At 41.3% G+C, this 11,805-nt stretch overlaps 1 protein-coding gene across 3 annotated transcripts in view; it reads left to right on the forward strand.

The window, feature by feature from the left end:
• Positions 1–11,805, forward strand: part of Scel (sciellin) — a 100,286-nt gene that overhangs the window by 3,027 nt on the left and 85,454 nt on the right. Inside the window, exon 1 of one of the 3 annotated variants that reach the window (XM_006519355.4) lies at positions 3,901–4,064. The exons of the other annotated variants lie outside the window; for them this stretch is intronic. The gene's annotated coding sequence lies outside the window, so the exon portion shown is untranslated. Of the gene's footprint in view, positions 1–3,900; positions 4,065–11,805 lie in introns of those variants that run through there. 3 annotated transcript variants of the gene reach the window in all.

Here is an 11,805-nt window from a genome sequence, read left to right on the forward strand (position 1 = left end):
TATAGTCCCAACTACTCACTGTAACTATAATACACGAGAACTCTAAAAATCTAAATAACAGATCCTAAATTATCTCTAAACCCAAGGCTCTTGGCTCTAAAATGATGTTAGTAAATCTCCCTTCTACAGATGTTCCCTTAGAAGACAATGAACTGCTTGTCCCAGGAGACTGTAGCAGGCTTCCAGAAAGTATGTAAGGATTACACGGCAAGCAGAGCGTGTCTCTGCATGAAAGACTAATTTCAGTTCAAAGATCTGCAGGAAACGACCCTCTCGTGCCTGCTCTCTCCCTGTTCGTCATTAGGGATGCTGTATACAGAAAGTTCCAGGGGGCTCTCTCCCTGATAGGCCTGACCTTGAATCAGTGAACTAGAAATGGCCCCTGGTAGGACTCTGATGATTTTTTATGATTGAATACCAAGTGCTGAGTATTAAGTCAGTGTCTCTGTAGGATGAAGTGGACAATTGTAAAGGTAAACTATGGAGTTATCCCCTAGCAAGTATCAGGAAAGCTTCATGTATTAAAACCAAGAACTATCAGAGGGTCAATTTGATGGTAGGTGTTTATAAAGATGTAGAAAACTGGTACATTCAGAGATCTGGATAGCAAAAGATTGAATTGAGCTAAATTTTGGATTCTTTTCACCACCAGTAAGCAAGATTGCTACGCTTAGACTCTTAGCCCATGATAGAAAAATAAATGGCCATTTCTAACCATGTTAAGAAGCTAAGTCCAAACTGGTCTGAGAAGTTTAGATTCCCTTCATTGGGTAGAGACTCAACAGGGATGCTTACTGTAATAAATCCATTTATTAATTAATCCCTGGAGGTGGTCAAAATAGAAACATGTAATGAAGATACTTAGAAATATCTATTTGTTTTTCACTTCCCTAAGATTTCATGGCTTGGGGATAATAATAGCTCTTTGATGGTTTGTTTTACTTATTGGCTAGAAGATCTTTTTACGGGTCTGTGATTATTAGTTATTTATTATTTACAGGTCTGAAATTACCTCTCTTATTCTTCTTTTAAAAATAGTTTTACAGCCTTTGCTCTCTTCCTGTTTAGGGATTCCATCTGTCACAGTGATTTCTGAAGAACAAAACACCCAGGACTTTCTTATAAATCAAGGTGTATACCTCAGGCCACTTCTGTTTATACCATTGCTCTCGACACATTTGCTTTCTCTCTGCCTGCTTTCCAGGTTGCAGATATTTGGCCTAGGCAAGTATTTGCATTGCTTTCCAAAGAGTCAGCCATTTCCTTAAATGTCTTAAAAGTTCATAAATTGGGAAAAGATTCTGAAGTAGTTAACCTAGCCAATTGCTACTCTCTGTTGATCTCATAATCTTTTTTTTTTTTTTTGTCAAATGAGCTGTGAAAATCTGCTCTGGCTCATGCAGCTGGTTGACCTAGCACAACGCTCTGCAGCAAAGAGACTCTTACTCCATTCCCCATTTCCTTTAGTCCAGTAACTTTCCACCCCTGTCCCCTTGCTTGCTGTGTTCCTAAGACAGGCACTTCGGTATTGGGTTAGTTTGAGGTTGAACCTCCACAGTTTAATTCACCAGCTATGTAACCCCAGGCAAACCATTCGTCCTGAGATTCCTATCCAGGATAAACTGGCCTCTATTTCAAGCTCCTGTCCTAGCTTTCTGTAAAATGACGGGGACATTATTTTAATCACAGCCATTGCATTAACTACTTTTTGCTGCTGTGATACAATACCATAACCAAGGCAACTTGTGAGCAGATAGAGTTTACATCGAAAGGGTTCCAGGGGCATGGTGGGGGCATGGTGGAGGCATGGTGGGGGCATGGTGGGGGCATGGTGGAGGCATGGTGGGGGCATGGAGAGGGCATGGTGGGGGCATGGCACAGGGGCAGGAAGCTGAATGCTCACATCATCAAAGATAAGCATGAATGAAAGACACCAAACTGGGAGTAGGTGAGGCCTTGTACCCACCATGCCCATCCCAAGAGTTCACTTCCTCCAGAAACACTGAACGATCTAAACTTTCCCAAATAGCCCCACAACTGGGGACCAAGTATTCAACAACATGAGCCAATGGGGGACAGTTTTATTCAGAATTTCTATTCTGAAGACCACATTCCATGCCATGGCTCCATCTGGTCATGGCACCTCATGTAGCTACGGAGTGAGGACAGTCATTGTAAACTAATGACCTAAAAATGTTGTGTAAATCTTAAATGAGATGATGTGTGTAAAATATAAACTTGTTACCCTATGACCCAGGTCTTTCTTTTCCATTTTCTTCCTTCATCTTGTGTTTTGTTAATCTACCTACAGCTCTACATTTTTTTCTTTTTTGTTTCGCTTTCCCATCTCTGGGTCCCTTCCCCATCCAGTCTACATGGTTTGCTCTCACAATGCTTTTAAAAGAAAGCTAGCCAAAAGAGGTAACAGTGTTTTTACCTCAGCCAAGAGTCCTCTCCTCCGTGGGTAAGATTTCTAAATGCCTATCTCTGTAGAGAAGACCCAAAGAAGAAAAAGGAAATTGTAGATGAAGTGGGAGGTGCTCTAGGAAATTCCAAAGCTTCGGGAGTTAAGGATAGCAAACAGCTAATTGTTAGACAAGGAAGCTACCCCAAGAAATGTCACTCTTCAAAACAGAAAACACTGGGAATGTAGCTCAGGGCACGAAGCTTGGGGTTCAGTTCCCAGCTCAACAACAGCAACACAAAGAATCAAAGCAAGGGGAGGAACAAAAGAGTGGACATTTTAGATGCAAGGGATGTGCATGGTTTCTTATGCATCCAAGAACTAAGGCAGTCTTGATTCTGAGCTTCAGAGTAGTTTTGTCTAAAACCTGAGGACAGATGTCTTTTGGCAAGGCTTGAAAACAGTGAATAAAACAGTGAAGGACTACCTTCTGGTGTTGAACTTCAAAGAAAAGAGGAAAGATCAGCTGGTGGCTGACAGTTATTATATTTTCTTTTACTTTGTTTGGTTCTGCTTATGTCAAGGTCCTTGAGAATTTTAGCTTCGTGATTAGAATTTTAACTGACATATTTATTACTTTGAAAGTTGAGGAATATTTAAACTTGAATGTTGAGAATTGGCTACATGGTCATCTAAACTATAGCTGGTTAGGCACAGGTCAATACTAGTGCTGTGGCAAGAGCACTAGATTTAATATGAGAATTTCTAATTTAGAACACTAATCGGCTGAACGACTGTGAACCCCTTCTCTGGGATTTTGTCTCCTCAATGATAAAATATAAGTGTAATGTTACATATCACAAAAGCACTTTGAAAACAAAACCAGAACCAAATGGTGATTTTTGTAGTTCCCAACACAACAGAGAAGAATTGGAGCATCACTTTCCCATGAATTTCTACATTTAAAATATAAATGTAAAAACTAGCTCTGCTATAATCCCTGGGAGGCTGAGGCAGCTCTTGTAGCTCAGGTTGGGCTCCATGGTAAGACCCCGTCTCACAAAAAAATGAAAACAGAGAGGCTCAGTTGCTGACATACGCTGCTGTTCCACATAGACTCAGGCAGCAGCTTTTTGAAGCGTTTCATCTTTCTCCTGAGAAGCTATAAACTTTACTGCAGTGAGACTGGAAGATGATGGCACTTACGAACAAGCCCAATTAGCTGAACTGAGGCTGCTAAAGTGGCCTCATTTGCTTGGATGTTGAACAGATTTAAGACCCAGGTAATTCCAGCCCCTAAAACAGTAACTGCATTAAAGAATTTCATAAACATAAGCTTTAGCTGCTTTTACTCTTTAGCCTTCAGTTTGAGAGACTTGTGATTGACAGCTCAAGCCTAAGAAAGTATTATTTTTTTAAATAGCAAGGTTATTCTTCACAAAGATGTATGTTGTTGATCCCCTTATAATTACTGCATAAGAAGTATCTTATTTAAAGAACATTTAAAAGATGTTGCTTTCTGTCTTGGGTGAAGTAGAAGAGCTCCATGGCAGGAAGATGCCGGGGAAAGTAGAACTGGATAAGAGAGGGGCCACAAGACGCTTTAGCAGCTGCAAGAAGTGGCTCTGGACCACCAAACAGGCTGATGAAAGAAGGCAAGGTAGGAGATGATTGGCTGAGGAAACTTATGTGGGAAAGACAGAGAGGAGTCCACAGAGCAGACCCCGCCTACCTTGAACCATCTATCAGGGGACCATTATTTTGGCATCACTTAAATCCAAAAATAATTTTTAAAAAATCTGTACTATCAGTTATTTTTAGTTTAGAGGAGAAATGCAGAATTCTCAATGAACTATTATTACCAAATTGCATACAGTACATCTCCCTTTATTAATCTAGATTGCATCAACGGACAACTTAAGTTTTGGAAATGAACTGGAAGCATTGCTCAGCTGTCTGGCAGCAAGATGGCCCCAGGGAAACAGTGCTATCAGGACTAGTGTCAGCACACTTGGCTTCAGTGTGGTGGGAGCTGAGAAGTTCCACACTGAGCTATCAGGAGATGTTGGCTCCACCCTTCATGACTGTTGCTACCCCCAACCACACTTCAACTCTTGCTCATCTTTTGGTCTACCAGAGTGATTCTCTGCAAGCCTTATATTGGCTACATTGTGTAGCATTTGGAGTTGTATATAGAACCATTTACTACATTGTAGTCATACACACTTAATTACAGCTCCTGTTTCTACCGCTTGCTCTGATCTGTGCAGGTTACATCTTGGGCGCCTATAATTAGAGATAATAGCACCCACTGAAAAGATTAAATAAGACGATATGCTTGAGCACAAGAATCGGCACACGGCAGTGACCCAACAAGTGGCCCCTATTGCTAAAAGTCTTGGTCACAGACCTTTTGCCTTCTGTGCTGTTTACTAATAAAAGAACCATGACTGTTCTGTTGACCCCCGGTCAGATTTGTAGGCTTGAGTAACAAATTCAAACTGCAGCTTAACTTTTCTTCTTTTCTTTTTTTTTTTTCTTCAAGACAGGGTTTCTCTGTGTAGTCCTGGGTGTCCTGGAACTCACTTTGTAGACCAGGCTGGCCTCGAACTCAGAAATCCGCCCGCCTCTGCCTCCCGAGTGCTGGGGTTAAAGGCGTGCGCCACCACTCCAGACACAACTTAACTTTTTAATAACAGGAGCTTCATTATTCTTCTAAAAGGAAAAGTTTAAAGATAGATAATTCAGGATAATTGCAGGAGCTTTATGGCTTGGCTGAGTACGAGATGGCCACTCCTACCTTCTGCGTGGATCTTAATTCAGAGCAGAGCAGCTGGAAGCAAAAAGACTAAGCAAAACGGGGACCTTTTCTTCAGCCTCAATAGCCTGAACTGTGCCCACCTGTGGCTTCAACAGAGGCTGAAACTTGTGGTTCTCCCTCTAAGTAAGAAGGAGGTGAAGAACGGGGAGTAGAGAGGTCACCGTTGTGTGTCAAGAGCCTACAAACATCCTGATTACTTGTGTCTGGGCTTTCCTTGTCATCCACTATGCACAGGGCTCCTTTGATGGTTCCTAAAATTTAATATGAACCAGTTAAAAAGTATTTTAATTGTATTAAATCCTTTTTTTTTTTTTTTTTTTTTTTTTTTTTTTTTTTTTTTTTGGAGACAGGATTTCTTTGTGTAGCCCTGGCTGTTCTGGAATTCTCTCTGTAAATCAGGCTGGTCTGGAACTTACACAGATCTGCCTGCCTCTATCTCCTAAATGCTGGGATTAAAGGCTTGTGCCACTGCCCATCACCGGTAAAATTTTAGTTAAAAATAAGGAGCTGTGCTATCACATGAATGCCCCCTTTCTTTTTCATTCTGTGCGAGCACTCTACCACTCAGCAGGATGCCCAGGCTCCTTTTGTGTTTTCGCCTTAAAATGTGAGACCAGGTTTCTTCAGTCACTCTCACAGGCTTGTCTTGAACATCCTCTGTCATCCAAGCAGGGTCCCTAGTACCTACAGTCATAGATCTGTTCCACCAGACCTGAATTCTGGGACTTTCTAAATAGAAAAATCAGAGTGATGATCATTGGCCTGTTTGGTCATGAAAATTCATTAAAAAAAATAATGTGGTCCCACATATGAGACCAATGACATATTTAGTAACTTACCAGCTGACAAAAAGACATAATGGACAGATAGCCATTTGCATTCAGCTAATAAGAATGTTTGCACACTGAGTATAGGCACTTTTGTAAGCAGAGTTTCTACAGTAACTCTGTGTTTCCATCTCGCCCACACTCTGCATACCCTGTTCATCTAGAGCAGTGCTTCTCAACTTTCCTAATGCTGATACCGCTTAATACAGTTCCTCATGTCGTGGTGACCCCCAACCATAAAAATATTTTCATTGCTATTCATAACTGTCATGTTGCTACTCTTTATGAATTATAAAGTAAATATTTGTGTTTTCAGACGATCTTAGGCAACCTATGTGAAAGGGTCATTTGACCCCCAGAGGGGTCACCACCCACAGGTTGAGAACCACTGATCTAGAGGTTTGCAAACCAGGGTCTAGATACTATGCGGGGGTGGGTCAGATCTTGAGGGACTCCCAAACTGACCTATTGTCAGCTTTTTACAGAGTGTTACATTCAAAACAAAAAACAATGAATGAAATGAGGAGTGAACAAAACGAGGACTCACCTCTTCATGGTATATCTAGGACTAACTCCCATAAGAGAGACAGACTGACAGGACACCCTGCTGAAGGTGGGACTCTGGAAGCTAGGCATTCTTCAGATTCTCTGAGTAAAGGAGATAGACTTCTGACGTAGTTTCCAGGCCTTAACCTCTTCCTCTCCATTAAGGACTGGTCATGGATAACATGTAAACACCCTCAGATTCCACACTAGAGCCTTTGGATATGTCCAGGGATAAGGAGTTAGAGGAAGCCTAGTTCTGTCTGGATACTTACTTGGTTTATATTGCTTCATCTTCTGTGCTGTGCAGCTCTCTGGCTTCAAACCCATGTACACATTTTTTTTTTCAATTCTCCTTGGTTTCTCCTTGGTCTCTTGCCCATGTCCCATGAAATATTCTTCTCAACTTAGGCATCTGTTGCCTTTGTAGGTTCTGGTAAGGAAAGGGGATAGTTGAGACAGTAATAATAATAGCTTAGGTGATTTATAGTAATTTATAATGTATAGAATGTTATCTTAGTTTTCACAATAACCCTTTAAGCTTGATATAACCCCCACTTTGCAGAGACAGAGTAATGGCTTGCTCCACGTGGCTAATGAGTGACCCAGCAGGGACTCAGCCAGCCCCTAGGCGACCAACTCACAGCTCATCACTCCTCTCGGAGTCACCACTCAGCCTTAATGCATCCCTGCATAGGCAGGCTTCACTTTAAACTAGCTAGCAGTCATAAAGATGGAAAGACAATGACAGCCAAGTGCATTGAGATACTCTGAGAAAAACTGAAAGTTCTGGGGGCCCAACAAGAAGCTAAAGATGGAACACAACAGGGAGGGAGGGAGGCATTGACATCAAAATGGGTGGATATCTGTACAAAGATCCATAGGCAAAAATTAATGCTGCAGTAGACAACGCAAATTGCAACATGCAGAAGCTGTTTGTTCTGAAGGCTAGCAGAAGTAGTATGGATAAAACATGGCACACGTAATGTGAGATTTATGTGTTTTAAATGTACACAAGTGCCTTCTCTACAATGAATTTTAATTTCAATGTTTCAGAATAGCTATTTACACTATTTGTTTTATAAATGAACTGTATATAATATATATTTACTATATGTGTGCTAAATATTCTATTTCTCCAATGTGTACTATAAATAGTAGCATATGATATGTTGTTAGATAGCATGTCAACTGATATATCAGAAAGCCTAGTACTCAATAGCTACATGTTTATGCGACATGGTGGAATACTGCATTCTCCTACTGCTCACAATCTGCTGTATCACTCTGCTAATTCACATGAAACATACTCCTGAGTGGGACTGACATTTTTCCTCCTGACTTCCATTCCTGCTTTCTTGTAAAAGAGGGTGACTCTGTTTCCAAACCAAAAATAGAAATAGGGATCTGGTCAGGAGCCAGAAATATTTAAGCAAGGATGGTTCTCAATACAGTGTATATAATACCAGTGTGTATAATACCAGTGTGTATAATACCAGTGTGTGCATGGACAGAAGTCCCGATGGACCCGCTGTAATTCTGTGATATAAAATTTATTCATTTTATTCTGTCGTAATCATGGGGACAAAATAAGGCTGTCCCTCGAGCGCTCACGTGAACCTCATCTGCTGACAGTGTTTGGCTTGGGATTTTTTTTTTTTTTTAGTTGAAAACTGATTCATATATCAAAACATTTATCCAGTCGAAAGTATAAAATTCAATCATTTTCTAATTCACAAATTTGTAACCCATCATCACTATGCAATTCCAGAGCATTTTCACCCTCAAAGAAGCCTCATTTCCATTAGCAGCATCCTCTTTTCCCCTCGCTTCTAAGAACCACAAGTTAATCTTTTTCTAAGAGCCTGACTATTGTTCATATTTCATAGAGATGGAGTAACACATCTTCAGTGTCTGGCTCTGTTCATTTTTAGCCTGTTTCATTTTTCATTCCATCTTCTATTGAGAATGAGTTCTTGAGTCCTGTGTCTTCCTGAGCAATGGTCCATTGCGTGGGTATGCCAAACTATATATCCGTTCATTGTTTGGCATTTGCTTGGGTTAGTTCCTCTGTTTCATTTTTTTTAGTATTAATAATGTTGCTATGGCTAGTCCTGTGTAGGTTTTTGTGTTAAGATATGTTTTTTATCCCAGATAATATTCAAGAATACACAAAGAAGTCTCTTCTCTATGGTTTGTCTGCTGCAGCGATACCTTGAAAGGCTGCCTTGGTTGCCCTGGTGAATTGTGGGTAGAACTTACAGAGCTTGTGAGATGTCATGGGACAGGCAGGCTCCCAGTGAGCATCACTCTCTCACTTTATCTCCAATGAACCCGTCTAGTCTTTCAGTGACTCACGATGAACACGATTGCTGGAAGCTCAGAAAACAGCTGGTTTGTTTAAGAAGTCTACCTTTGACACTTAGCACCTTAGACAAGTTATAGTGTCTCTGAACTTCATATGTTTTATCTGAGTGTTGGCAATAGTAATAGGTACCTCACAGAGTCTATTTGATGGTGAGAGATAATGCCTATGGCATATACTATGCTCTCAAAGTAGGGGCTCAACTAACACATGTTCATGATAGTGGAAATTGCTCTGTGCAGTGTGACAGCTGATATTAAGGGCACAGATCAGGGGGGTATGGGACAAAGCTCTTTGAATGACTTCACTAATTTGGAAAAGCTTGAGCATTTCCTTCATAACTACCAGATTGGTTTTCTAGGGTGCCATAATAAAACACCACACAGAGGTGTGGTGAGCTAGACAGCAGAAATATGTTGTTTGGAATTCTGGAAACTGGGTGTCTAAAATGAGGAGTGTCAGTGTGTTCAGGTTCACTTGAGTTCCTTCTCCTTGGCTTACAGGTGAACGGTCCTTGCTACTCCAAAGGCCTTATTTTAACCCCCCCCCCCCCCATTGAAAGTCACTTTCTCCAAATATCATCCTAATCTGATATGCTTTAATGTTAGAGTTTAACACGTGAATTTGGGGGCCAGGATTCAGTCTAGGAAACAGCTAGACAGTATCTGCACTATCCTACACTGGGAACAAAAGAGGACGTCTATGCCTTACTCACTAAAGCCCACCTACTTAGAAGAGACAGTACAATCAACAGATAATTATACAATATTTTTTCTCTAGTTACCCTGTTCCTGTCTCACAACTGAACTTGCAATATTTGCAAATGTATTATCAAGCATACATTCAAATATGATGACTATCTCAGAATCGCAGTTCAGTCAGCAGAGATGTTCCTTATCTTCATCAGCTAAGAAAGAAAAAAAAAACATCAGGTTCCATTTGAAAACAGGAAATGGATAAACTAGGAACCCCAAGAAGTAGGGCCCATATGAGATAAAATTAGTGAACAATTGAGATACATGTCTCTTATTTATTTGTTCTCTCTCTCTCTCTCTCTCTCTCTCTCTCTCTCTGTGTGTGTGTGTGTGTGTGTGTGTGTGTGTGTGTGTGTGTGTGCTATGCATGCTTGCTACACGTCACCTCCTCCATGTAGAAGTCAGAGGACAGCCTGATACTCAGTTCTCTCTTTCAACCACATAGATTCTGAAGGTTGAGTTCAGATCATCACAAGTGGTGGCAAGCACTTGTACCTCTGAGCCATCTCTATGAGCCTATGGTTTTAGGGTTCTCTTTACTCCATTTTCTTAACAAAGCTTGTCAATCTTCAAATGTAGCCAGGCAGGGGCTGCCCCACACTCACTGAATATCCATTTGCCAGAGTTCAAATTGGTCCCAACCCTTCCCTACCTCCCCCTTCCTCTTTTGCTCTCTGTTTTCCAAAGCAATACAATAAAGGCATGAGGTAACTACTGGAGTTGGGCAATGATTTGACACTTTATGCAGATTCTCATTTGAGTCTCACAAAAGCTTGACTTTGCCTCATTTGTAGTTGATGGACCCAAGCTAGGAGCATACCCAAGGCGACTCTGAGCTTAGGAAGACAGTGACCATGATTGTTGCTGTTAGTCTTTGTCTTTCTTGTACCTGTCTCTCCCTAGACTCAATGCATGAGAGGAAAGTTGGGTATCAGAGTTTTTGAAGGTGTAGTCTCAGGAGCGAGAAGTGAAAGATGGGGCGGCAGAAGAAGCCGAGCAAGGATGTGCTCTGTGACAACCGAGCTTCAGCCAGATCCCATGGTCCACGCTTACACTTTTCACAGCCTACTTTAATAAGGGCTCAAGCTCCCCTCTAGCCCACAACCCACCCAAGGTAGTGGGAAAGAAAGGTTCTTAGGATACAGCAGAAGTGGACCTGTTTAAAAATAGTTCTTTAGAATGATTCCAATCTTTGTTGTTTTCAATCCAGCCTACTAGCAAACACCAAACATCAATCAGCAGCTATAGCCCAGTCCATTTGGCAGACACCACACATGAATCAGCAAGGGCAGTTCAGTCAAGAAGAAGCCGAGAGGCTTGCCAACTGGCCCGAGTCTGTGGAAGCAGCAAGAAAGCCACAGGAACCTCATGAGAAGTTCTTTGGCAAGTTTCTCTATATAGTGTCACCACAAGCAAGGCTCTACAACACATTGTAAGGCGAACCGATACATGCATGTCATCAATGAAGACTATCGAGGCGGAGCAAGGGGAAACCAATGCTGCGGCTCCCACTGTCTGTAGGATCATAGTTATATTCTCTCTGCAAAAAGATGCATCACTCATCTTTTCATGTGTCTGCTATAGCAAAACTTCTTTTCACCTGTTTCTGCTTTAGCAAAACATTCTTTCACCTGTGTGCCCCAGCCAGGCATCATTTGATATAACTGACCTTCCAAAGAATCCAGAAGTTTCTGTGTCACCATAGTAAACTCCAAAGTGCACATTATCCTCACACAGTCACCTCTGCCTTGGGACATGTCACTGGCATTTTTATTCTGAGACAGTCATTTCCCAGTTATATGGGTGTGTCCTTATGGCTGTGACCATACCAGTGGAAGTACTTTTGGCAACAAAAGATAGAGGAGGACTTTCAGAATCTCCAGGTTTTACTACAGCTAACAATACGGTGCTAAGTAGCATTTAGGGTTTAACAAGTTGTGTGTGTGTGTGTGTGTGTGTGTGTGTGTGTGTGTGCTTGTGTGAACATTATTCATTAGATCATTATTATCACAATAACCTTTTTAGGTGACAAGTTTCATTAGCCCTGTTTGATGGAGTAAGTTAAGGGATACGATTGTAGAACTTGAATG

The sequence above is a fragment of the Mus musculus genome, chromosome 14, assembly GCF_000001635.26.
Source record: "Mus musculus strain C57BL/6J chromosome 14, GRCm38.p6 C57BL/6J".
NCBI lineage: Eukaryota > Metazoa > Chordata > Mammalia > Rodentia > Muridae > Mus > Mus musculus.